General features: G+C 43.3%; 1 long non-coding RNA gene across 3 annotated transcripts in view; it reads right to left on the reverse strand.

The window, feature by feature from the left end:
* LOC309638987 overlaps positions 1-26,777 on the reverse strand; it is a 109,211-nt gene that overhangs the window by 51,605 nt on the left and 30,829 nt on the right. For all 3 annotated transcript variants that reach the window (XR_014251394.1, XR_014251395.1, XR_014251396.1), the window contains exon 3: positions 10,025-10,101. This is a non-coding gene — a long non-coding RNA (uncharacterized lncRNA). The remainder of the gene's footprint in view (positions 1-10,024; positions 10,102-26,777) is intronic.

Genomic DNA, 26,777 nt, shown 5'->3' on the forward strand with positions numbered 1-26,777 from the left:
CTCTATGTATATTTCCCTCACTGAGAAAGTTATGAAGCTCTTGTTCTCAATTCTGAGCTTCTGTTTTGGGTATGGAGAGAGTGGGTGAGTGCTGGCATTTGGATTATGTGCAAACACCTAGGCTAAGAGAGACAGAAGTGGGCTGTGAGCATGTGCTGAGCAGAGACTGAGAATCTCTGGGATCTGGAAATTTGGTGCCCTCCCCCCAGTGAGTAGTAGAGACCCAGGCCCCTAATTTTTGCCCAGAGCACACCCAGGCTGAATGACTGCTGGCAAATGCCCAGAGAGGATAGGCATGGTTTCTCCCAGGCTGGGCCATATAGGCCAGGGTCCCCAGGGGAGACTCTGCAGTCAGTGATATGGACGTCTGTAAGGGGCAGTGCTGGGCCTGACCCAGAGGACTCCAGGGTTGACAGCAGCCTCTGATTTCAGAGGCAGCAACAGAAACAATGGCTGCTGCTATGGACTGAATGTTTGTGTCACCCTCAAAGTCATATATTGAAACCCGAAACCCCAATGCAATGGTATTGTAATGGATGGGAGGTAATTAAGTTTAGATGAGGTCAAGAGGGTGGAGCCCTTATAAGAAGAGGAAGAGACCAGAGGTGTGTCCCCCCCCCCCCCACCATCTTGTGAGGACACAGTGAGAAGGGGGCCATCTGCAAACCATGAAGAGAACTCTTACCAGACACTGAATCTACCAGCACCTGATCTTGGACTTCCCAGTCTCCAGAACTGTGATAAAGAGATGTTTGTTGTTGAAGCCACCTAGTCTGTGGTATTCTGTTACAGCAGCCTGAGCTGACAGCTACCACTAGTTAGTAAGGACCTGGTCTTGCTCTCAGCTTTTCTGGCCCTGCATAAACCCCTGAGAGTTTATAGTCTCATGAAGGGAGGAGGGAACCCCACTAATGACCAGGGTTCAATTGCCTTCCAGTCTGGCAGTTTGGGACACAGAGAAGATTCCATTTAATTGAGAAAAAAATAAGGAATGTGATATTTCATGCACATTTTATAACCAAAAATAATAAATGTAACATGCTTCTCAAGCCATCCAGAACATTTAATGGCTTTCTCTTTATTGCATTGTGGGCTCCCGTGCCCATTGAACTGTTGGTATTTTCCTTGGCAGGATTTTCGTGAAATATCTCCAAGGTTTGGATTTTTTTTTTTCTTTTTAAATAAAAAGAAGGGCATGGAAACAGAGGAGGGCCTTGCTCAGAAAAATAAAACCCAAATATTGTTGACGCATGTTCTTTATTTCTCACTTACTGAATATCTGCTCTCTGTATTCTTTGATTTTAACAAATCATGTATGGATTTTTAAAATTTCTAATCTTTTTAGTAGTTATTACATTTATATAGTTTAAAATGAAAATTACATTAAAAGGTACATCAGAAATATCACTCTCACTCCGTTCCCACCCTCTGTTTTCTCTCACTTTGCCCCTGTAAGTAACCACTTTTATTATAATAGTGACGTATTTATCCTTCTGACGTTTCTTTATGCAAATGTACCTTTATTTTTTCCTCTCTCACTCAAAAAAGCATATTACACATATTTTGCTCCTTCCTCTTAAAATTTTAACTACTTACTCTGGAAATCCTTCCATGCCAGAGCACATAAATCTCTTCCTCTGTTTTTTTTGACAGTATTCCATTGGTAGATATACCAGAGTTGGCTGTTTAATCAGTCCCCCATTGCTGAACACTTGGGTTGTTTTTGGTTAGTTATTATTACAGATAATGCCACAATGAATAATCTTATACCTAAGCAAGTTTATGTTTGTGTGGGCAAATCTATGGGATGGATTCCCAGAAGGGGTCTTCTGGGTCGAAGGGTAAATGCATTTCTAATTCTGGTACATACTGTAGGTTCTGCCACACAGGATTGTGCTGTTTGCACTGTTGCCAGCAATATATGGAGCCGTCTGTTTCTTCCTGGTCTCACTCACACAGTGGGATGTCAAACTTTTGAATTTTTCCCAACCGATGAAAGATTCATGTAAGCTTAACGTGGATGCACTTGGACTAATTCTCCTTCCTGAATTTCTCTAAGAACATCCTCAGACTTTTCTTGCACATCAGACACCTTAATTAGCTCCATCTTTTCAAGAGGTTGGCCGTTTTTATGTTTCCTTCACTATCATCACAGTTATGAAAGATTTCTGCCAGGGGTGGTAGGTTGAGTAACCATGGTCTCTGTTGGTTATTGCAATAAAATCAATAGCTACAGGTGGCTTGAATTGTTTTAGATGGAATTGACCTCAGGTTAAAAAAAAAAAATGTTATTTTATCACTCTTTGTATCATTACTTTCTAAGCTTAAATATCTTTTATGAGATATTTGTATAAATATTTTCATTTATTTAATATTTAATAAAATTAAAATGTTTTGTCCACAGAAAGTCCAAGCCTTCTTGAATAGAAGTTGAAATATTAAAAGGAAAAGAAAGGCCTCCACCACAGCCATGTCTTTGGTAAACTCCACCCCCCTCCAGTAGTTTCTCTGTTGTATTGTTTAGGATACAAATGACCCCCTATTATGCTGGGGTACCTTTCAGCCAAGGCATTGGCAGTAGAGAGGCTGCTTCCTCTCTTGTTTTGCCTACTCCTCCGACTGGTCATAAGATTTGTTCATTTAAATGAATTCCTTATTGTAAAAAAAAAAAAAAAAAAAAAAAAAAAAAAGTTGGGGCTTCCCTGGTGGCGCAGTGGTTGAGAATCTGCCTGCCAATGCAAGGCACACGGGTTCGAGCCCTGGTCTGGGAGGATCCCACATGCCGCGGAGCAACTAGGCCCGTGAGCCACAGTTACTGAGCCTGCGCGTCTGGAGCCTGTGCTCCGCAACAAGAGAGGCCGCGATAGTGAGAGGCCCGCGCACCGCGATGAAGAATGGCCCCCACTTGCCGCAACTAGAGAAAGCCCACGCACAGAAACGAAGACTCAACACAACCATAAATAAATAAATAAACCCAAAAGTTAAAAAAAAAAAAAAAAAGTTGTCTTATATACTATATAAAGAACTCTAATCAATTAGCGTTAAAATACAAGGCCGAACTGATTGCCCACAGCAGTTTATGCGTGGCTGGGGGTGGGGGTGAGCCCGAAGCGGCTGGAGCAGGAGGATCTGGAGGCCGGGAGGTGGTGAGCAGCAGAAGGCTCACCTGTCTGGAATGGAGGAGCGGTTTTCACTTTGGAGATGAGATGCCATATATATATTCAAGGAGCCTTTTATAGCAGATTAATAAGTCTGAATTTCCATCTTTTCCTCCAGAGTGACAGGAGTTTCTGATGATTGCGCAGCGGTGTGGGTGTGTGGTGGGCATTAAGATAACATGACCTGATTCAGGAGTGTAGTAGTCAGGATTCTCTGTTCCAGAGAAACAGAAATATATATATTCTCTCTCTATAGTCTGTATTGGTATATATATATGGCACAATTATGGAAGCTGAGAAGTCCGATGATTTGCTGTCTGCAGCTGGAGAACCAGGAAAGCTGGTGATGTAATTTGGTCTGAGTCTGGAGGCCCAAGAACCAGGAGTGCAGATGTCTAAGGGCAGGAGAAGATGGACGTCCCAGCTCAAACAGAGAATGAATTTGCCCCTCCTCCTTCTTTTCATTCTATTCAGGCCCTCAGTAGATTGGATAATGCCTACCCATATTGGGGAGGGCAATTTGCTTTACTGAGTCTACTGATTCAAATGCTAATATCTCCTAGAAACGCCCTCCCAGACACACCCAGAAATGTAGCAGCTATCTGGGCATCTCTTATCCCAGTCAAGTTGACATACAAAATTAACACAAAGGGTAATAGCCAGGGTGTAAAAACCCCATCAGAGGACTCAGGTGAGAATGCCTGGGTCAGCCTCTCTTGCTGATGCATCAGACCTAGAGTCCACTTAGATAAACTTTTTCTATCTCGGAATTAATGACTATTTTGAAAACAGATTAAAGACAACGTTTTCATTTTGGTCTGATATTCAATATCTATAGGATGAGTTGGAGGGTCTGGGAGGGAACACGATGTCTGAGGCCACACTGTACACCAGGCAAATAGAAGAAATGCAGGAGGGATGGAGTTGCTATGAAGCCATATGCCAATGACAAGGGTACCTGGTGTCAGCACCATCCTCTGCCATCCTGGGGGAGCAGAATTACTCAGCAAGTTTCCATCAGAGGAACCCCCTCGAAGTAAGATTCCAGGATATAAACAGATTCTTTCCTTTTTCATGTAATTCAGATAATTATACAGTAGCAAAGGGTGGGTGGCCTTCAATTCTGATCAGTAGGACATAGATCAGATCTGGCTCCTTTTCATGAACATTTCCATAAAATTAAATAAGGAAGTTAAAACCCCCCACTAAGAGCTGGAGGTTATGATCGCTTTGCTCCTGAACAAGCTAAAATAAAACTGGAAATGTGGCTGATAATTGCATCATTGCACTGCCCTGGCTGGTGGGTGGCAAGAAGCCAGCAGTCAACTAAAGCCACGGTGAGAATCAACTGAAGGACATCTATGAGGCGAGAAAGGAAGCCCTACTGAGAAGGGAACTATCTCAGGCTGTGACGATTGCTGAGAAGTACTGCAGTGCGTGAAAGAGACAGGATGTCCCAGTGATAACAAGAATCCCCAGAGCAACAAAAATCTGTTTGTAGGTGGGTAGCACTAGGCATTTGTAGCTCAGTTCAATACAGCCTAGGGGAGGAGCAGTTTTTCCCAGCACAAAATAAAAATGGGAAAGTAGAATGTTCTCTCCAATTCAGAGCATTTAAGCAATGTATATTTGAGCTTGTAGCAAGGATCTGTATTGTACAATAGTCACTTGCTTATTTGTTACGCAGAATCCATTCATTGTTTTGTTCATGGTAAAGGAAACATCAAGATGGCAAACTTCTGATGAAAACTCAGGTTAATGAATATCACACACACACTCATACACACACAATGGAGGAAGTTCCGGAAAAAAATGGAGGCAGTAGGAAATGTATCCTGAAGGCATATAGGTTAAACTTATGCAATTATACTGTTAGCATTTGCCAAAATCTAGATAATCTAGTAAAATCAGAGAAACAAAAATCAGAGAATTGATAAGCAAGAAATTGTAAAAATGTAGGAATGTGTAACAAAAAGCATTGGAGTTTGTTTCTTTGGGTAAATCTGCCTTCCCTTTGTCTTTATGAGATCACACAGATGGGGGCATCCCAGCAAGGCCCTGACAAGGAAATAACACAAATGACTGGAATACTGCAGCACAATTCTGACACTAGTCACCTGGAGTTAGCATTAGACTCCCAGGTTAAGGGCACAGTCCCCAACAAGACAACCCTCACTTCAGATGCCAGTCACAAGTTTGGGGGTCCCCAGGCCACTTGATCCAAATGGCTACAAATCTGGGGAGTTCCAATGACACCCCCTCAGGTTTGATAATTTGCTAGAACAACTCACAGAACTCAGGAAAATGTCATACTTGCAATTACAGTAAAGGATACAAATCAGGAGGACCAGCCAAATGAAAAGACACATAGGGCAAAGCCTGGGAGGTTCCTAAACACAGAGCTGCCATGTGCTCTCCCTGTGGAATCAGGGGGCATCACCTTCCCCACACATCCTTGTGCTCACCAACCAGGAAGCTCCACCAAACTTCAGTGTCCAGGGTTTTCTTCTGTAGGCATGATTGATTGAATAATTGGCCACATGATTGAATTCAATATCCAGGTCCCCTTCCATCCCTGGAGGTTGGCATGGCTCAAAGCCCCAACCCTTTAATCACATGGTTGATTTTTCTGATCCGAAGTCATCTCATTAGCATGAACTCAGGTGTGATCCAAGGGACTCATGAATAATAAAGATACTCCTATTACTCAAGAAATGCCAAGGAATTGGGGTCTTTTCCAGGACCCAGGGACAAAGGGCAGTCAAATTCTTTATTGTACAATAGAGACATATAATATAGTTGGCCCTCCATATCTTCGAGTTCTGCATCCACAGATTCAGCCAACTGCGGATCGTGTGCTATGTTTACCGCCAGAGGTTGGTTGAATTTGTGGATATGGAACTGGCAAATACAGAGTGCTGACTATGGGATTTGAGCATCACCAAATTTTGGTATTCCTTGTGGGTCCTGGAACCAATCCCCTGCAGCTACTGAGATATGACTGTATTATAAAATAGAGATGAGAAATCCTGACATATCTTGAGAAGTCTATCACAAGAGCTTAAGTATTTAGCAAGGGCATTATGAAAAGAAATCAGCCAAGTGCAGTGTCTTATCACGGAAGCATAGGATCCAAGCATCCAGTTATTGTAGGAATTGAAACTGGAGGTAATAAAGGCTCAGACATTGTAAAGGAATTAGTATTACAAAAGATGAGAGAAGTTGAGGACTATGTCAAGATGCAAAAACGAAAGATTTGTCACAATTTACTTATCCTTTGCTTTCTCTTAGGAATGGAACAAGACTAAAGATTAACCCAGGAAGCATACAGTAAAGTTGGCTTCCTCCCCTGTACAATTCCACATTAAACATATTCCACATTTATATTCATATGGAATTGATTTTGAGTAGAGAGAGACAATCCTAATCATTAATGTATTTCATATGGTTAGAACCAATATACCATTTATGTAATGTAATAAAGCTTTCCTTTCCCTCTAGTTTGAAATGCATATTTTACCGTATACCTGTTGACCTAAAACAAACAGACTCCCAGGTACTTCTCCAGCAAAAGTAAGTTTACTCTGGATCAGCAAAAAATTGCAATTCAGAGCCAGTAACCACAGCAAGCGGAGAGCAAGTCCCTGCTCAGGAAGGAGAGGAAAACCTCTTTTAAAAACCTCTTTTAAAAAGGGGAAAAGGAAGTTGGGAGGGCTATAGTAAACAGTCCACTGGAGGAATTGAGAGTTCAAAGTATAGTGGCTTGTCATTGGTTGAGTTGTGACAGCCTCTCATTGGCTGAGCTCTTGCCAGGAAGAAGAGGAAGTCTCTCTTTTTCCTGTTGGGCTTTGCTATTGTCATAGGGTGTGAGAGCTCCCCCTTCTGGCCTCCTGACTATTTTAATTGAGGTTTCCGTTTATCGATTTTTATATACCAAATTCTTATATACAACTTAGGTCTCTTTCTGGGCTTTACGTTCTGTTTCATTGATTAAGCTGTTTTAGTGCCAGCAACACTTGATTTTAATTATTGGGTCTTTCCATTATATTTTAACATCTAGTAGGTCTGATACCCTTTCATTCTTTTTTTTTTCCCCAAAAAATCTCTTGAAAATTTATTACATTAAAAATCCTATTATTAGTGTAATTACCTTATATTCAAAGATAACTTGGGGAAATTGGTATATTTACAATAATGAGGATTCACAATCAAGAACTAGGGGTATTTGCATTAATGTTTATGGTCCTTCAAAAACATTTGTAATCTTCGTTCCAGGGATGTGAATGGATGTGTTTCTTTTGAGTATGTTTCTTAAGTATTTTATATATCAATATTGGGAATGAGAATTTTCTAATTATATATTCCAACAGGCTGTTGCTGATAAATAGAAAATCTATTGCTTTTATATATTATTTTGCAGTTGTCCACATATCTGCCCTTAATAGTTTTACAGTTGATACTCTTTGATTTTTTAGGAAGATAATCAAGTCTGCAAGTAAGAATACTTTGATCTTTTCCTCCTTTCCAATGTATGATTGTCTAGGAAATGTAAATAATAGTTAATGATATTGGCCATAGTGGGAAATTTGCCTAATCATAGGAATGTTTCAGTATGTCTTATGTTGTTTGTTGATTCTTTAGCATGATAAGGAAGTATCTTTCTATTCTTACGTTCTAAGAATTCTTTTTTTATATACTTATAGGATTAATTGTTCAATTTTATTAACTATTAATAATCTAGATGATCATGTGGTTTATCTCCTTTGGCTTACAGGTGTGACAAATTTGTATATATTTTAAAATATTAAGCTATCTTTGCACTCTTGGTTAAAATATCTCATACTAAAATTTCATCTTCTGGATTGAGACTCTGGAAACCTTAAAATTTCTTCCAGAAATTCTATATATCCAGTCAGCTCCCAGAATACCTCCTATAACTAACCTCTCAAAAAGAAGACATTTTTCCCCTTTGTTCTTTGTCCAATATCAAAGGAAACCTCCAAATTCCAAGTAGGTCAGGCTACTAATACACAAAAATCAATTCTGATAAAATCATCATAAAATAAATGACTGTTGTTTACTAAGTGATTACTTGGTGCTAGGCATTGGATTAAAATAAATATTTTATTTAAGCCTTAAAATTACCCTTAGTTTCTCATCGAAAGTATACTGTAGTTGAGACAGGAGGGAAGGGGACAGAGCACAACCTTTAAAAGAATGACATAGCCATTGAAGATATGACAAAAATTGGTTAGAACCTATTAGGCCCAAGATGGCAGCAAGATTCAACTTCCAGTAGACCTTGAGCCTCATTATAGGCTCACTGTAATACACTAGGATGCTAAATGGAGTAGAACCCTATGGCCCTTCCCCCACACCCACTCCTACCCCATGTCCTCAGTCTGCCTTTTTTCTGTAGAAACACTTTAGCCAAAGAATAAGTTTAATCAGAGAAGTGAGGAAAATGCAGAAGCAAAGGAAAGTAGTCAAACAGGACAAAATAATAATAATTTAGTCAATAAGCAAAGTCAAGGACTTTTAGTTCCTCCTCAAGGGCTATAGGTAATATTCTGAGCCATATTCTTTGAGCTGTCTTGTAGATACTGAAAACCCCACCAGGTAGAAGAATTTAACTACATAATGACCAGACTGTAGCCATGACATAAGTGGCCACAATTCCGAGAACTGGCCTCAAAGAAATGGGAACAAACCCACCCTGGAACTGAAGGCTAACTGTATTTAAAACAAATCAAGATGACGCTGATTAGACCACTGCATGACCAATTTCAAGATGACTGTCAGAGCTGACTGTGCTGTTTCTGCATGTAGCCCCCTCCTTCCGCCTATAAAAGCTCTTGCCGGGACTTCCCTGGCGGTGCAGGAGTTAAGACTCTGAGCTCCCAATGCAGGGGGCCTGGGTTCGATCCCTGGTCAGGGAACTAGATCCCACATGCATGCTGCAACTAAGAGTTCACATGCCGCAACTAAGACCCAGCACGACCAAATAAATAAATGAAAAGAAAAAAAAAAAGATACTGAAAACTGACTGATAATGAAAACACAACAGGTTGAAATTGGACATGGCTAAAACAATACTTAGACCAACAGAACAAACTCAAAGAAGCAAGAAAGAATGAAACACTAAGATGAAATAGAGAACAACAACTTATATAATAGAGAATATTAACAAAATCCAAAAGCTGGTTTGTTGAAAAGTTTCTTAAGATAGACCATTACCTAACCAACAAGAAAAAAAGAGAAAAGTTACCAAAAAAGTAAAGCTTAAAAAAAAAAAAAGCTCTTGCCCACTGATGGGGGAGGGGGTTGGCCTTTGGGCAGGAGTCTCCCCCTCAACCCCCCGCCCTCGTTGTCAGCCTCTGAAATAAAGCAAACTTTCCTTTTCACCAACATTGCCCCTCTAGTATTGGCTTTAGAGAGGCAAGCAGCCCAGCCGGACCCCACTTTTGGCAACAAAATGACACACCCAGAGGTGCCATGACAGTTCCAAGGCCGGCCATAAAAGGCCAAAAAGTGGCCCAATTCCTGGAAATCCCGCCCCTTCTCCAAATAGTTGGAATAATCCTCCCACTCATTAGCCAATGAAATTACCCAGCCCATAAAAACTAAGCACCCCATATTTCCAGGCCATGCGCACCTTCTGAGTCAGACCGCATTCCGTCTATGGAATGTGTACCTCTGCTTTCACTTTACTATGGCTCTGTTCTTGAATTCTTTCCTGCCCGAAGCCAAGGACCCTCACTTGGCAGCCCTTCCCAGGAACTTGCCCAAGACCTGGGACATGACCATCCTCTCGAGCCCCATTTTCCTGCAGATGCTTTACAAAAAATATTAATAAATCTACTTACCTATCACTTTGCCTCTCGCTGAATTCCTTCTGTGCCAAGACATAAAGAACCTGAGCTTCATTAAGTCTTGAGACGAGCTGTGTTAAAAAAAAAAACAACTCTGCTTACAATGATAATTTTCAAACCTACACAAAAGTAATGAAAAGAGCATAGTGAGTCTTCTTGTATCCGTCGCAAAGCTTCAACAACTGACAAAATTTGGTCATACTCATTTAATCTACCCATACCACATTTTCCCCCCTGGGGATCTTTTAAAACAAATTCCAAACATTGTACCATCTCATTTATAAATTCTTCAACATTATACCCAACTCATATTGAGTCCCTGCAAGCTGACAGCATAATGCTAAAGCGCAATTCATTATAAGAGATTCTTTTTTTAAAAAAATAAATAAATTTATTTTTGGCTGCATGTGGGCTTTCTCTAGTTGCGGCGAGTGGGGGCTACTCTTGGTTGTAGTGCTGGGGCTTCTCATTGTGGGGGCTTCTCTTGTTACCGAGCACGGGCTCTAGGCTCGTGGGCTTCAGTAGTTGTGGCTTGTGGGCTCTAGAGCGCAGGCTCAGTAGTTGTGGCACAGGGGCTTAGTTGCTCCGTGGCATGTGGGATCTTCCCAGACCAGGGATCAAACCCGTGTCCCCTGTGCCGCCAGGGAAGTTCCTATAAGAGATTCTATAAAGGTTTAAAGCAATGCAATCCAAATTCACAGGGCAGTGAATGTAATTACACAATCTACAGAACTGGAGGAACTACATACTCTTCGAGGAATCCTACATGGACTTTGTTTCACTTAACTGAGTTTCTGATAAGAATTGGGAGGGAGGGAGTGATGTTCAAGGTTATGTATTCTGGCAAAAACTTAAGAGTGCAAATTATTCTTGTTGGTTAAGAGAGATCCATTAAGCAGAAAGTAGAATTGGTATCCTTGTAGAGAAATTATATAGCCTAACCAGAATTCATAACACCTAGTCACTGCACAGGCAAGTGGCTTGAGCTCTTGGCAGGATTCTCTGAGATGAACTGTCTTTCATCAGAATGGTGTCTCTTAAAAGTGGACAGCCAGAGTGAAAGAAGTCACATCCCATCTACCCCCAAAGTACCTTCTTATGATTTCATTTACATCAAAGTCTAGAAAATGCTTATTAATCTATAGCGACAGTAAGTAGAACAGTGGTTGTTTAGGAATGGGGGTGGGGAGGGGGAGGAGAAAGGGAATTACGTAGAACAAGAGAAAACTTTGTGGGATTGTGATGATGGTTTCACGGGTGTATACATTTGACAAAACTGACTGAAGTCCACCCTTTAAATCTGTGCAGTTTATTTTTTGTCAATTATACCTTCATAAATATATTTTTAAAAAAGAATAGCCAAGGGATTTCCCTGGTGGTCCAGTGGTTAAGACTCCACGCTCCCAATGCTGGGGACCCAGGTTCTATCCCTGGTCAGGGAACTAGATCCCACATGCCGCAACGAAGATCCTGCATGCGGCAACTAAGACCCGGCGCAGCCAAAAAAAAAAAAAAAGAAAAGAAAAGAATAGGGACTTCCCTGGTAGTCCAGTGGTTAAGAATCTGACTGCCACTGCAGGGGATACGGGTTTGAGCCCTGGTCCGGGAAGATCCCACATGCCGCGGAGCAACTAAGCCCGTGCACCACAACTACTGAGCCTGTGCTCTAGAGCCCGCGAGCCACAACTACTGGAGCCCGAGTGCCTAGAGCCTGTGCTCCACAACAAGAGAAGCCCGTGCACCGCAACGAAGAGTAGCCCCCGCTCGCCGCAACTAGAGAAAGCCCACGCAGCAACGAAGACCCGATGCAGCCAAAAATAAATAATAAATAAGTAAAAAATATATACATATTAAAAAAAAAAAGAATAGCCAAAGGGCAGAGTAGTGGAAAGTAAATGCCGTTTCAGAGATGCTCCAGGTCCAGATCACAAGTGTAACTCACAATAAGAAGAGACAGGAGTCTGAGAGCTGACATCTATGAGCCCACAAATTAAGGAAATTATGCACTCTTTGGGTTCATAAACTGCTCTTTGGTTATAGAGTCCTAAGCAGCCAGTTGGTTGAGTCAAGGATGGAGATGAGAGCCCTGCTGGCTCAAAAGACTACCCTGGAGATATAGTCCTTGCCTCCAAGGCTTTCCCAGGTGTTCTTCAAGCAGTCTGATAAAGCTTCCAGCTTCTTAAAGCAACAGGACACTTTTTGTGTACCTGGACCTTGTCATGCTCAGGTGAAGGTGAGAACACGGTGTGTTTGTTTCTGGTTTGGTATCTAAATATAGAAGCTAAAAAAAACCCAAAATGGGCATGGGAATTATCTGGTACCCAAATGCCACCAAGAATTGCGTTGGGTGTCTAGTGGAATTTAGCCATCAGGCAGGAGAAGATGCCAGCCAGTCACTATGATCTAGAATTTTGCCTGTCAGCTCGGGACTCCAACCTGGACAACTGAAATTTCAGGAAGGATTGACCAATTCTTGTATGACAAATTGGTCCGAGTGGTGGCTCAATGCACGTGGGTAGAGGGAAGGTTGCTCTTGCTGGTTTCTACCTACTTACCTAACAGGCTGCTTCAGAGGAAGCACACCCCATGGACAAGGCCAGGTGTTTCCATTACTAGAGTCTTGCCCCTTCACGCTTTGGAGTCCCATCTCAAGTCCTTCATTTCTCCCACTGGGAAACATTGGGGTTGCCCAGGGTTGGCATGGGTTGCCCAATTCTACCTGCCTTGAGCTTTTTCCTCATGCCTGAGGGGCTTGAAGCTGCCCTGAGAAATGCAGAAGACTAGTACTGCATCCTCCACCTTTGGAGGATGGTTGAAGTACCAGTCTAGACTTGATCCAGTCCTCAGGGGCTGACTAGAAGGGGTATCTTACCCTAGACAATGGAAGTTGGAAAGGCTGGAAGGATGGGCCCCAGATAAGGCCTGGGAGAGAGCTGAGTGCCAAGCCAGGGGGCCCGAGTTCCCAGGCAAGTCTAGGATAGTAGAAGGAACGCAGTCAGGACCAACCAGGAAGAGGAGCAGGTTGGGAACAAAATGGAATATGGGAGATGGTTGCTCTGAACAGTCTGTGGCTTGTGCCACTATATCTACAGGCCATCGGAGCATCATTCATGAGGGGGGAAAGCTGGTTTGGAGCTACAGAGGCAGGGTGAACCCCACTCACACTCCTGCTGCTGGGCTGTGGCTCCCTTAGAGTCGCCAGGGGAAGATTCTGAAGAGTTCTGGGCACTTGGGGTGGGGGGCTGTTTCATAAAACCCATATCATTGGGTCACAATTTCCCATGCCCCTAGTATTTGGTGATGGCCATGATGCTTGATCCTAAAAAGATCCTGGTGGCTCCTACTAATGGCCGCCTGCTATTTCCGTATCTCTCAGCAGATCATTATTTTCTCTGTCACTGGGAGTTGTTCATGGCATTGTTTCACTTTGCCAGGAAAAGCCTGACCACAACAGTAATTAGACAGTGGGTCCAGTGCTCCCCTAGTGGGGCTCATGCCCCATTAGTCATGGCAGACTTTTTTTTCTTCCATGACATAGATTTTTACTTATTTTTCTTTTTATTGGGATATAGTTGCTTTACAATATTGTGTTAGTTTCTACTGTACAGCAAAGTGAATCAGCTATACGTATACATATATCCCCTCTTTTTGGATTTCCTTCTCATTTAGGTCACCACAGAGCACTGAATAGAGTTCCCTGTGCTATGCAGTAAGTGGCAGACTTTAAAGCCGCTGCCTGGATGCTGCTCTGAGGGTCCTCAGCCTTACTGAGCACTACAGCCCTGGCCCAAGTTCCTGATCATTCTTGCAAATGTTCTAGGCCTCCTCTTTTTGTTCTCTCTTCCTTGGTGTCACTAATCATGGGAGATGGGTGGACTCCTCCTGTCCACTGCTCCTGACTTGAGGGTGTGAGCCAGAACTGCCGTCTTTTCATGTGACCCCCTGAGGGAGATCTCTAACACCTACACATGGATATTCTCCTTTGCATTCTAACATTTGCTATGAAACTTACTGGCATGGTTCTGGAGCTCTCCACAATTCTAAACCCTATGTAGGTGCCACCCCAAGCATCCTGCCCCAGAGCCCAGTCTGCACGGATGCCAGGGATATTGCTGGTGCAGGACCTATAAGCTTTGTACCAGCCTCCTTCTCTTTCTCCTTTCATGACTCTGTTACTCCTTCAGTGTATTAGAGGAAAGTTCCAGCCAACATATTAAATGGTTAATTCTCTAGACCTGGCACAAGACTACGAGAAATCATCTTTGGTCCAAAGGCTCTGGATTTTTGGTGACTCGTTATAACCATTACATTGGTACAACTATACACTGAGTAAGAAAAATCATGGGGCATAATGGTGGAGACCACCAGCTACACACCAAACGCCTCTCTTCTTGGGGTACACATACTACATTTCCCAGACACCCTTCCAAACAGGTTTGGTCACATGACCAAGGTATCTCCAACGGAGACCAAGTTACCTCCAGTGGAATGTGAGCAGAAGTGTACATACCAAACTCCAGGCCTGATCTATTAAAAACCTCCCACGTTCCTCCTCCTTTCTCTTCCCACTTCTTCTGGCTGATTGGCAGCTTGACACCAAAGGTGACCTTGGAAGCCATTAACTGAAATTGGCAGAGCCACTATCAATCCAAGTTCCTGATAGACCATGAGGAGGAGAGCTGCTCTTGGAATGCAAACCTTCTCAGCACTGTTATATAAGAAATAAATTTGTATTATGTGAAGCCCTGAAACTTTGTGTGTGTGTGTGTGTGTGTGTGTGTGTTTTAATTACCACAGCCTAGCCTACTCTAACTAATAGAAGGTGAGATCAGGAAGCAATTTTATTTTCATTTCTCTTTGTCCCTTTAAACCCATTTTGTGGGACCCATTCTCCTTCTGCTCCTTGATGGACATTTAAAACAGGTTCCATGACCTTTCTGGTCATTGTATGTAATCAAAGGTCACCTGGTCTAATTTCCCCAAAAGTTTAGTAATTAAATGGTCTGGTTTCATGTAATGGTAAAACTTCAAACTTTATTTAAACTCAAGGCTTCTTCCCTTTCTTTGTGCCATATACAGACCAGCTGCCTTCACTGGGAATTGAAGTGTGCAGTGATCTCTCATTTCCCATTTCTTGCTTTGTGGCAGAAACTGCTATTGTCCCCCAATATTCATTCACCTCTTCTTCCTTACTAATAAAACTCCCAAATTTTTGGTGGACTTGTAGCCACCCTGAATAAAGACTACATTTCCCAGCATCCCTTGAAGCTATGTGTGACCATGTGACTAACTTCTGGGCAAAAGGGTCTGAGTGAAGTGAGTGAGGAACTTTTTGATAATGCTCTGGATGGCCGGCATGGTGCTCCACTTCCCCTTTCCCTCTTCCTGCTGGCTGGAATAAGGACCCAGAGGATGTGGTGATGGGTCATTTCAACCTTTCAGGTGAGAGCAGCATTCCAGGGAAGGGCAAAACAGCAAGACAGAAGGACCCAGGGTCCCCAACATGGTGGAATTACCATATCCAGCCCAGGAGTCCTTATGCTGGAACTATTCCATGAGAAATACTTTAACTTTTGTCTCTTTTTAACATAGAGTTTTTTTCCCCCAGCAGCTGCTCCTGTATACTTACTATACAGGTCATCCTTTATGCGTGCTTCTGTCTTTCCTCCATCATCTTGCTAACTCACCTTGGACCTTGGACCCCAACAGGGTTGGAGTGGTGAGAGGGAGAGGCCGAAAGGTGCCAGGAGAGGATTTATTTGGCTAGAACTCCTGTGAGATGGCATAAGTCATCCCTGGGTTTTTAGGCATAGGTGATCCTTCCTTTCATTAGGCACTTTTGTGGATACTTTTGGAGACAACTCCTTCCCTTTGCTAAGATTTCTCACTCCCTGATTGGTGGATGTAGTCAAATGCCCTGCTTAGGCTAGTCAACTATATTTCTTTCTCCAGCCTCTACAAGTCTGGCAGGACTCTATCAGGCTCACCAATCCCTCCAGGTGACACTTTTGGACAGGATCTAACATCACCCTGCGTCAGGCCCCACATCTGGTCCACAGGAAACATCATAAATCCAGTGGTGGTATCTGGGAAGGCTGGCAGCCTCTCAGCCCAGCAGCCTCTCTTGTTCCACCATCAGGGCAGCTAGCCAATTTGTTTTTTTGATTTTCAGAATGAGCCAGCCACCAGCTCACCCAGTCCTCCACATTGCAGGGAACACACATTAAGCTCTCTGAAGGATACTATGAAGCCCCTTTCCCTGGGCTTGAAGGGAAAGAAATGCCTGTCTCAGATTTCCTCAAGAGGCTGAAGAGCTACCCCATTCCTACTCCCATCTATGGTCCCACCTTTATGGGGACATTCCCAGGCTTGGCACTGTAAAGGTGCTCTGGCCCCTTCCCTCATGATTCTCCTCTTATTGAGGAAGAGATTCAAACTCTTTAGAAGCTCATTTCTCTTGAATAAGAACTCATTTGTCTTGTCTGTTTGCTTTCCAAATACCAACCTCACCCACTTACCTCATATCTTCCAGGGCATCACAGAGGAATTAACATGCCCAGAAGCTCTAGTGAAACTGCATTCTATTCTCCTTCTGTTTGAACTTCCAGTCTACCTTACCCAAGGTCACCTGCAGTGACTCCACCAGAGACACTGTCACTGCCACTATCCCCAACAGAACAAGGGGCTCTCACCCCAGCGGTAGTAATTAGTCTGTGGTGCAAGTAGTATTTCAAGGTTGAGTTCAAAAATGTAACCTGAGTTTCTCTGGGTCTCACTAGCCTGCAAGGATATGCAAATGGGGTCATCTTAAGGTAATAACCCAAATATTAGCGTCTCTTCCCAACCCCTACAAAGTCCCCTTCTCCGCCGAAGTATTTCTGGGGATCTGAGGGAAGTCTCACATGTGCTCATAAATCTAGCCATCCAGGTATATTGCAGCTGTCTCCATCTCCTTCTAAGCATCACACCCACTGAACTGGAACCCTCGAGACACCAAATCTGCAGGGTGTGGGGGGTGTCTATGCCCAGTGGTCAGATGCCTTTCCTGTCTTTTGTGATCCACTTCATTAGTGGGGCATCCAAGCAATGCCTGTAGGCCCCAGGGTCTTGCAGAGCTTGTAGCACCACAGCTTCCGGATTGACATTCAGCCTTCTTCCTGACTGGGATGGAGGCAGGACTGGACTGGGGATGGTGGCAAACAACATCCACTTACTCTTTTAGTCAACAGATATTTCCTGAATTCCTCTTCCATGCTAGTCACATGGTGAACAAGATAAATGTGGTCTCTGCAACCAAGGAGTTTACAGCCTGATGCAAGACCAAAAACCAAACACACACACACACACACTCACACACACTCACAGAGCAAAAAAAGGCACTTAAAATTTAATGTTCAAGACTTTGTTATTATTGGGTCAAGTTCATTGTACTTGGCTGCTGCTTCTGCCTGGGTGAGTTCTGTGCATGAAGCCTGTCAACCTTCAGGCAAATAGACGCTGACAGCCGGACAGCCGGCCTTACCTAGGGCAGCACCACCCCTCCTCACCCTGCTGCTACAGGGATCCACTGGGGCCCAGGGCTGGAGGTTAACCCTTACTGTGCTGCAAGTGTCTGTTTTTTTTTGTTTTTTTTTTTTTACACTCAGTGACAACCAAAGGAAAACACTTATGGTACCTCCCCCAGAGCTTTCTTCCTCCCCCATCCAACACCATGGTTTCCAAACTTTCCATTCCCTGCAGCAAAACTGGTTAAGAGACTGGACAGGCCACTGTCATAACTTCAAAAATATAAGAGGAGGCCAGGGATCTGTCAATCCTGGGGTAAGAGGGGTCAGGCCAGCGCAGACCAGACATGGGGAGGTGAAAAACTTTGAGAGAAGGTAAAGGGAAGGGCTATTTGTGGAGAGGGAGGGGTTGGGTTGAAGAAGGAGGTATTGGAGGAACGGAGGGCAGTCTTGGAAGCCCATCTTCTGCTGGTCTAGGGAACCAGACATGAGAGAGAGAAAACCTGGAAATGAACCTGGAAACTAAAATTCCAAAATACACAAAAATTAACATTGAAGAAAGCAGCTAGCAACACCAACACTCCAGAGACAGATTCATGCCGGATGAAGTGAAAAGAACAGAACAACCAGAAAGAGACTTCAGTATCCTCCAAGAGATGACTGAACATATAATGTTCATTAAAAGAAAACAGCAATTAGGAAATAAAAACCAGCAGAAAGGTGCCATCACTAAACAATGGAAGAAAAATATAATTCAATAGTTTGGGAGAAATGATTATTTGGGAAAATACATATATGTGAAACATCTAATGTAACAAAAATCCAAATATTTTCTATTATCTGAAAAGAAGAGGATGTTCTAAGCTGGCTAAAAGAATAAAATGGTCCAATAAAAGAAAGGAGTAGACTGATAAATTTAACCACAGTTTTGTTTTCATTTTTATAGTTAATGGGAAAAAATTAAAAGCAAACAAATAAATTAAGAAAATATTGGCCATTTTGTACATAAGGACACAGGCTCTGAATCCAGACGCCTTGGGTAGGACCTTGGGCAAGTTCATTGACCTCTCCATGCTTCTGCTTCTTCTATAAAATAATAATTGCACCTGCCTCATGGTGGGTCAGGATTAACCGAGTAACTACACGTAAAGCTCTTAGAACAGTAGTTGACACATAGAAAGCAGTCAATAGCTATTTCTTTTTTATTTTGTAGCATGTAAGAAATTCAGACACAAACAATTCACAACAGAGAAACCATAAATAACAATTTAGTGAAAAGTTCAACTTCACTATTAATGAAAGAAAATTAAAACAATTCAAATTTTACCTTTCTAGTTGGTAAAGACTTTAAGATGACAATAGAGTATTCCTTCTCTAACCATGGGGGTTATGTTCCAAAAAATCTCCTTGGATGAAAACATTGTGATTAAGGAATTTAGGACTTTATGCAAAGTCAGGGGTAGGAGAGATCAAAACCTTTAGTAAACCTATGTCCTAAAAAGGTTTTATGCCACCTCACCATTAGGATAGCTACTATCAAAACAGAAAATAACACGTGTTGGCAAAGATATGAAGCAATTAGAACACTTGTGCACTTTTGGCGGGAATGTAAAATAGTGGAGCCGCTATGGAAAACAGTGTAGTGGTTCCTTAAGAAATTAAAAACAGAATTACTATATGATCCAGCAATTCCACTTTTGGGGATATACCCAAAATAATTGAAAGCAGAGTCTCAGAGAGATATTTATACACCCATGTTCATAGCAGCATTATTCACAATAGCGAAAAGATGAAAGCAACCCAAGAGTCCATCAGTGAATGAATGAATAATCAGAATGTGGTCTGTACATAAAATGAAATATTATTCAACTTAAAAGGAAAGGAAATTCTAATGCATGCTACAACATGGATGAACCTTGAGTATATTATGTTCAGTGAAATAAGCTGCCACAAAAAGGTAAGATTCCACTTATAAGAAGTAGTCAAGGGCTTCCCAGGTGGTGCAGTGGTTAAGAATCCGCCTGCCAGTGCAGGGGACACGTGTTTGAGCCCTGGTCCGAGAACATCTTACATGCTGCAGAGCAGCTAGGCCCATGCGCCACAACTACTGAGCCTGTGCTCTAGAGCCCGCGAACCACAACTACTGAGCCCGTGTGCCTAGAGCCCGAGCTCCGCAACAAGAGAAGCCAACACAATGGGAAGCCTGTGCACTGCAACGAAGAGTAGCCCCTGCTCGCCACAACTAGAGAAAGCCCACGCACAGCAACGAAGACCCAACAGAGCCAAAAAGAAAGGAAGGAAGAAAGAAAGAAAGTCAAGGGACTTCCCTGGCAGTCCAGTGCTTAAGACTCCGTGCTTCCACTGCAGGGGGCACGGGTTTGATCCCTGGTCAGGGAACTAAGATCTTACACGTTGCATGGCACAGCCAAAAAAATAAATAAAAATAAAAAAATAAAATTAGAAAAGAAAAATAGTCAAATTTGTAGAGACAGAAAGTAGGATGGTGGTTACCAGGGGCTAGTGGAAGTGGGAATGGGGAGTTGTTGTTTCATGGGTACAGAGCTTGTCATGCAAGATGAAAAGAGTTCTGGAGATGGATGGTGGTGATGGTTGCACAACAACGTGAATGTACTTAACACTACTGAACTGTACCCTTAAAAATGGTAAAAATGGGGCTTCCCTGGTGGCGCAGTGGTTGAGAATCTGCCTGCTAATGCAGGGGACACGGGTTCGAGCCCTGGTCTGGGAAGATCCCACATGCCGCGGAGCAACTAGGCCCGTGAGCCACAACTACTGAGCCTGCGCGTCTGGAGCCTGTGCTCCGCAACGGGAGGGGCCGCGATAGCGAAAGGCCCGCGCACCGCGATGAAGAGCGGCCCGCGCACCGCGATGAAGAGCGGCCCCCGCACCGCGATGAAGAGTGGCCCCCACTTGCCGCAACTAGAGAAAGCCCTCACACGAAAACTAAGAGACCCAACACAGTCATAAATAAATAAATAAAATAAATAAATAAAGTATTAAAAAAAAACAAAACTAATCTTTAAAAAAAAAAAAAAAAATGGTAAAAATGGTAAATTTCATATTATGTGCATTTTACCACAATTTATTTTTAATTTTAAGATTTGTGCTTTATGTTAAAAAATATTCTTTATTTTTACTAAAATAAACTCATAAAGAGATGATCAATTTTACAAAACTTAGATTGGTAACTGCTGACTGAACAATGATTGTCCATTAACCCTTCTTTACTGGAGAGCAGCCTCCAAAGGCATCCCTCTCCTGCAGTTTCAATGAAATGTTTGCGAATTAGTTCTAGTTTATTACCGCTAATGGGCCTATGAAGAAGGATTTTGTTTGCACATAGTTCTCCATCCAACACTCAGCGCCTTTCCAATTATCAGTAGGAATACGTAATGTACTGCAATTATGTAATGCAGTTATGAAACAGAGAAAAAGTGTGGTCTAGACAGGATGTGCTATCATGGTCATGGCAGGAAGAGAAGCTTGTGCACTGCCCTGGAATAGCTCATGGTCACAGCCATGGGATTCTGATTCACTGGAGGGGGTGTGGCCCAGGCCTAGGTGTGTGGAAAGGGCCTGGCTGGCTCTAATGTGCACCTGTGGAAGGGGTGGGACCAGGGAAGGGAGACTTGGCTTCTACTTGGGCTCCTCCCCCCAACTCTCAGTTCAGCCATAGATGAGGGTTTCCATTTCCTGGGTTTTAATGTCTTCCTTTTGCTATAAAGTGAAAGCGTTGGACTGAAGTGGGGTCTTCATCCCATGGCAAGGTAACATGGTATGTGAGGAAAGATCACAGTCATCTTCCTCACTTTCCCCTTACATCAGTCCTTCCTGCCTTGAAATCTGTGTCCCGTCTGTCCCTACCTGCCCCTTGGTGGCTGTCTTCATTCAAACGTTCAACACTGCTCACTGAAACAGTTTCAACAGCCTCCCAACTAATTTTCCAGACACCAATATTGATCCTCCCCAACCCACCCTGACCCTGCCTCTGGTAGCATCCTTCACTGTGGATGAAATTTCTGGCTTTATCACAAGGGTGTGTTTGCTCTGCCTTATACACAATTTTATCAGGTCATCAAGATCTTAGCAATCACCAGGGAGCAATTTACATTTTTGCAACATGGTTCCCATTATGCTGCTTTCTCCTCCTTTCTTCAGCAAACCCTCCGTGTTTTCCTTTGTATAAGAAATGAGCCAATGGGAGTTCCCTGGTGGTCTAGTGGTTAGGATTCAGTGCTTTCACTGCTATGGCCCAGGTTCAATCCCTGGTTGGGGAACTGAGATCCCCAAGCAGTGTGGCGAGGCTAAAATAAAAAAAGAAATGAGCCAGGATGTTATCCTGCAGGTTTGCCATTTTGACTTATTCCTCACAATCAGCAGCGTTCTAAAGGATTTCTGCTTTTGCTGGGAGTTGTGTCTCTGTCCACACATCTGGGCATTGGGTGTTCCCTGGGGCCTCAGTCAAAGTGCCTCTCTTGGGATTTCCGCCGTGTCCTTGTGGGGCTAAAAAACAAACTTAGAAAGCTCCTTGAAGGCTGGAACTTCGTCTCATTTACCATTTATTTCCAACCCCTACATAGTGCCTGGGATATTTATGACTCCTCCATCTAAGATAAATATTAGAAAAAGTCCTTTAAAATTCCCCAGGGTCAAAAATGTTAGAAGCACAAAACAAGCACTGAATGTTCTTACTTTTCTCAGTTCCCTCTTGTCATAACCACTCTCATGTCTCCTCCTCCCACCTTCTCAGCTTCAAAAACCCACAGCAGACTCTTGGGCACCCCTTACCTCGGACTCCATACCCCACAAGTGCCAAATCACATCCAGATGCAACCAAAAGGGACAGCCTAATACTCAGGGATCAACTCTACTCGTCCTCAGACTCCCACAGAACACTTAGCAATTCTCATCACACAATGGGATGCATATTTTAGTCCAATAATGTTAATATTAGCACTAATTCCTCATCGATCTCTTCATCCACTCAGAAATTCAATGGCTCAATAGCGAGGAGTTTGGAGCAAAGGTAAGTACATGTTAGATGTGGGTAAAGACAACCCACTTCCAATTCTTACTCCCAGGGAGCTTTCTATACACAAACAGGGAAGAAAGATCCAGAACTAAATAGGGTCAGGAGGTCCATCTTAGGAATTTTAAGATTGAGAAAGGGATTTAAAAAAAAATAAAGAAAGGAATTTGCCTGTATCTTGATGATGCGAAAACCATATCAAAATATCATCTGTCACTTAGAACAGAGATAGCCCCAAGTCCTGGGCGGCAGGTGTCTGGCAGGGGGTAACTAGTGCACACCCAAAGACTTGGTACTGTTTATATTCGGCCTTGAAAACCTTCAGAACCAACCTTCCTTGGGGTTTTCTGTGAAGGTAAAAAGTCTCCTCAACTCCCAAATGGCACCTTAAGGAGATGTGTTCTTGCTCCAGGTGAGGAAAGGATCTCGTGAAGAACACCCCAGTGAACAAACAGCAAGACCCGGCCCCTTGCCTGCCTCTCACCCTGTCCTGGGCCTTCCCCACTGCACATCCCCTTCCAGCTGTGCAGCCCAGAGACACCCAGCTGAGGCTCCTGCTTGGTTTGAAGGTCATCCAGAGTTGAATACCAGCCCAGAATTTTAGCTTCCTGTCCAGGAAAACCAGCTACATAACTTTTTAAAAAAATTTTAAACTATTAGAATTTCAGATTTCCATTTTCATTTGCTTACTTTCTAATTGTTCCGTTGTTTGGAAGACAGAAATTTTCAGTCCCTCCCTCTGTTAAGTCTCTAATTTTTTTTCTTCTTTTTTTAAATGGAGATATAATTTATGTATCGTGAAATGCTCAAATCTTTTTTTAAATTTATTTTATTTATTTTTGGCTGTGTTGGGTCTTCATTGCTGCACATGGGCTTTCTCTAGTTGCGGTGAGTGGGGGCTATTCTTCATTGCGGTGCGCGGGCTTCTCACTGCGGTGGCTTCTCTTGTTGCGGAGCATGGGCTCTAGGCATGCGGGCTTCAGTAGTTGTGGCACGCAGGCTCAGTAGTTGTGGCTCGCAGGCTCTAGAGCTCAGGCTCAGTAGATGCGGCACACGGGCTCAGTTGCTCCGCGGCATGTGGGATCTTCCCAGAGCAGGGCTCGAACCCATGTCCCCTGTATTGGCAGGCGGATTCTTAACCACTGCGCCACCAGGGAAGCCCAAGGCTCTACTTTTTAAAAATATTTATTTATTTATCCATTTGGTTACGCTGGGTCTTAGTTGCAGCAGGTGGGCTCCTCAGTTGTGGCTCACTGGCTCCTCACTTGTGGTAGGCAGGCGCCTTAGTTGCAGCTCGCCGGCTCCTTAGTTGTGGCATGCGAACTCTTAGTTGCCACATGCATGTGGGAATCTAGTTCCCTGACCAGGGACTGAACCCCGGGCCCCCTGCATTGGGAGCGTGGAGTCTTAACCACTGCACCACCAGGGAAGTCCCTGTTAAGTGTCTATTGATGTGAACACACACACTATGGAAACATTAAGAGAAGATGCTACTTAGTGGGATCAGGTGATTCTTTTCTTTTTAAAATTAATTTATTAATTTATTTATCTTTGGCTGTGTAGGGTCTTCGTTGCTGTGCACGGGCTTTCTCTAGTTGCGGCGAGCTGGGGCTACTCTTCGTTGCAGTGCGCAGGGTTCTCATTGTGGTGGCTTCTCTTTGTTGCGGAGGATGGCCTCTAGGCACATGGGCTTCAGTAGTTGTGGCTCATGGGCTCTAGAGCCCAGGCTCAGTAGTTGTGGTGCACGGGCTTAGTTGCTCCGTGGCACGTGGCATCTTCCTGGACCAGGGCTCGAACCCGTGTTCTTAACCACTGCGCCACCAGGGAAGTCCCTCATGTGATTCTTTTATCAAGTGAGAGATTCTTTCACAATTTGAAAAATTTCACTCTGTATGTAGAATGTTTTGGAACTCATGTTATGACGTCAGTTCAATAAATTAAAAGGCTGATTCCATGATGGGGAGGATAGATCTCTGCAGAAAAGTTTCTTCCTCCACCTCCCACCTCCAACCCCTACTCCTCAGACCAGGGTTTTCATGAAGCACAAGCCTCACTCCAGGTGGGAGCCCTGCTGAGGCTGGAGGAAAGCCTCCAGAAGGTGGCTAATACACTGCATTTGGCCCCTGGTTGTGGGCAGTGGCAAGTGGACAGGTGAAGTTTGAAGGCTATTTTCCAGAGACATGATGTGAACTTCAAGCCTCAGCTGATGGTCACGTGGTTGTGTGGTGGTGGCAGACTATTTATTTCATGAATGGAAGGACTCAGGCAGTGCAGAGGATGACATGGGCCACGTTGTCTGTATCACTATTGCCCTCGGGTCAGGGGGCAGGTCATTATGAAGCCCTTGCCAGTGGGTTCCCTGGAGTCTAGGTGAGAGACACATGAGATGTCCCACACCCATGGATGTGTCATAGATGGGAGTATAGTTTATAGCATGATGCTTAAATTATCAAAAATATCACTTTTGGCACCCTGAAGGGGACACAGTGGTCTGTTTCAGGAGCATAGTGGCAGAATTTAGCACTTGCGTGAACCTCCTTTGATTAAAACATTATCAGCCCCCTCCCACCCCGACCTCTGATCGCCCCCCCCCAACCCCACACACACAGGGTGGTTCTGGGTCCTAGGCAGGCACTAAGAGTCTGCTGTTTGTACTCAGCTTAGCTCCACCCATGGCTGAAGAGCTGTGAAGTTCACGGTGGAAGATCTCCAAGAGGGGCGGTCTTTGCTGCCCCTGTGATCCAGCGGGCATGATAAGTTATCCATCCACCTGCCAGTTCTGGTTTCCTAGTATGTATATGATTTAGAATTAGAAGCACATAAAAAATAGCCTTATTACTGGGACCTTTGCCTCTAATTCCACTTTGCCTGCATATAATTCTTTTTTTTTAAATCAGTCATCAGTTTTATACACATCACTTTATACATGTCAATCCCAATCGCCCAATTCAGCACACCACCATCCCCACCCCACCGCAGTTTTCCCCCCTTGGTGTCCATACGTTTGTTCTCTGTATCTGTGCCGCAACTTCTGCCCTGCAACCCAGTTCATCTGTACCATTTTTCTAGGTTCCGCATACATGCGTTAATATACGATATTTGTTTTTCTCTTTCTGACTTACTTCACTCTGTATGACAGTCTCTAGATCCATCCACGTCTCAACAAATGACTCAATTTCGTTCCTTTTTATGGCTGAGTAATATTCCATTGTATATATGTACCACATCTTCTTTATCCATTCGTCTGTTGATGGGCATTTAGGTTCCTTCCATGACCTGGCTATTGTAAATAGTGCTGCAATGAACATTCGGGTGCATGTGTCTTTTTGAATTACGGTTTTCTCTGGGTATATGCCCAGTAGTGGGATTGCTGGGTCATATGGTAATTCTAGTTTTAGTTTTTTAAGGAACCTCCATATTGTTCTCCATAGTGGCTGTATCAATTTACATTCCCACCAACAGTGCAAGAGGGTTCCCTTTTCTCCACACCCTCTCCAGCATTTGTTGTTTGTAGATTTTCTGATGATGCCCATTCTAACTGGTGTGAGGTGATACCTCATTGTAGTTTTGATTTGCGTTTCTCTAATAATTGGTGATGTTGAGCATCTTTTCATGTGCTTCGTGGCCGTCTGTATGTCTTCTTTGGAGAAATGTCTATTTAGGTCTTATGCCCATTTTTGGATTGGGTTGTTTGTTTCCTTAATATTGAGCTGAATGAGCTGTTTATATATTTTGGAGATTAATCCTTTGTCCATTGATTCGTTTGCAAATATTTTCTCCCATTCTGAGGGTTGTCTTTTCGTCTTGTTTATGGTTTCCTTTGCTGTGCAAAAGCTTTGAAGTTTCATTAGGTCCCATTTGTTTATTTTTGTTTTTATTTCCATTACTCTAGGAGGTGGATCAAAAAAGATCTTGCTATGATTAATGTCAAAGAGTGTTCTTCCTATGTTTTCCTCTAAGAGTTTTATAGTGTCCAGTCTTACATTTAGGTCTCTAATCCATTTTGAGTTTATTTTTGTGTATGGTGTTAGGGAGTATTCTAATTTCATTCTTTTACATGTAGCTGTCCAGTTTTCCCAGTACCAGTTATTGAAGAGACTGTCTTTTCTCCATTGTATATCTTTGCCTCCTTTGTCATAGATTAGTTGACCATAGGTGCGTGGGTTTATCTCTGGGCTTTCTATCTTGTTCC

This window comes from Balaenoptera physalus (genome assembly GCF_965194825.1).
Source record: "Balaenoptera physalus genome assembly, chromosome: 11".
NCBI classification, from domain to species: Eukaryota; Metazoa; Chordata; class Mammalia; order Artiodactyla; family Balaenopteridae; genus Balaenoptera; species Balaenoptera physalus.